This window comes from Merops nubicus, unplaced genomic scaffold (genome assembly GCF_000691845.1).
Source record: "Merops nubicus isolate BGI_N331 unplaced genomic scaffold, ASM69184v1 scaffold17195, whole genome shotgun sequence".
Lineage (NCBI taxonomy): Eukaryota > Metazoa > Chordata > Aves > Coraciiformes > Meropidae > Merops > Merops nubicus.
In genome coordinates this window covers 46,592-48,505 of record NW_008607812.1, presented here as the reverse complement: position 1 = coordinate 48,505, position 1,914 = coordinate 46,592, and positions in this window count along the sequence as shown.

Here is a 1,914-nt window from a genome sequence, read left to right as displayed (position 1 = left end):
CCTGCTGAAATCACGCTGATTGATATCTCACCAGAGATATAAGCTCTTATCTTTATTAATATTGTTTTACCAACAAAAAAAATACCACTAACACCATCTAGGAATACTTCTTCTGCACTGTCCAAGTGTAATTGCAGACACAAACGACTGACATAGTTAAAATGTAAATAGCAATAGTTTCCATATATTGTTCTGAGCAGGTTTTGTTTGGATTGAACCTGTTTTGATCAAATTTTTGATCAATGTTGTTTGGATCGAAGTAACTATTTTTGTGTGACTTTAATTTTGATGATGGGATTTTAATTTCCTGTGAGATTTCTGTGAGATTTCACTGGTTTTTGTAATAAACCAAAAGACTATTTTCTTTTATACAATCACATTGTTAATACCTATCACCTGAAACACTGATTTGTTCATTTAAATAAAAATATAATGTAACTTAGTAATCAAACTCTCCAAGTGCTGAGGCACAGAACCTCAAGCCTACTCAAACTAGTGTCCAGCCAGACTGAGCCTGCCCATGCATTTAAACACTAGAGATTCAAACAAGGAAACAGCCACAGTGCTCACACAAACTTCCTCACCTCAAGGCTTCTATAGCCTTATCAGCACCTTTCAACATCCCAAGACTATTCCATGTTTTAGTGTTTAATATGTTAAACAGTTCAGTAATGTGTTTCCAAGTGGGCAGAATGAGAGGAGGAAGGTTTGGACTGTGAAGCTGATCTCTTCTGTAAGGTGTTGGATGAGAGATTATTAATGAAAATAACTTGTAATGCAGCTTTTTTTCTTTCTGTTTTCATGTCTTGTAAGCTCAAGAATAGCTCATAACAAGTAGAAGTGAAATGTGTAACAAAATTAAACAAACCAAACAAGAGATGGAAGCTGGACTGCCTTGGAAATCGTGCCAGCCTCAGGCTGGTGGAGATCTGGAGTGGCTGCAGAGACACCAGTGGAGTTGTGATGGCTGCAGATTCGGATCCAGGCTATTTTTTTTTTCCTCTCTGTGTGTTAGGAAGGGTTCAGTTCACTTGTATCAACCGGTTAATGTTTTACCCAAAGAGGGTACCTTTAATCCTTAGAACAGTTCTCTTATTAAGATACCAAGGTAATTGCACACCTGAATTGAGACACTTAGTCATGATCACAAGAACACATGAGGTGTCAGCAGAAGTTTCAGATAGTTCTGCTACTTTCTATGGGAATTCAAGGCTAACCTTGGGCATCAATAACCCGAGCTTGATTAATGTTCTCATGGCACACACTTACACTCTTCTTCCCACTGGTCGAAGTTCTGCTGTGGAAAGCAATAAACCATAGGCACTAGCTGGAAAAGGGGGAAGCACTGAGGCAACGACTGTATGGCAGGTGAGGAAAGTAAAGCTACAAGCCCAAAGGCACTACTAGATGCTTCCGAAGGGACAGTTCCCAGGAGAAGATCCTCAGGCACTTAACCAGGCAACATTTGTGCCAGAAGGTAACCATATACATCCTGTCAACAGAAATTATGTCCAACTCAGCAACTCCTGCATGTAGCCCTACTTTATCTTTATCCTGACCTCATCATGCCAGGCATGAACGTCTAATTTAATTATTGCACCCTGTATAGATAAGAATTGTTTTCCCTGTTTTTGTAAAGAAGATAACATCAAAAGTGCCACTTGGCAGGGCTCACTGGTAAGTTCACTTTGTTGCCACATGGAAAATTAAAGAGTAGGGCATCAATAAAAACAAATCCTTTTCAGTCAGCAAATAACTGGGTCTCCCTATCAGGACAAGCAGCCCAGGAGAGCAGCAAGGAAGGAAGTGTGGTTGTGACCCACCTTCTTACACTAATTGGCAGATGGGCTTTCTTAAAGTCAGCTGGAGAGATGGAAGATGTAGGTGTACTTGTGGGCTCTTCTCCAACCCCTT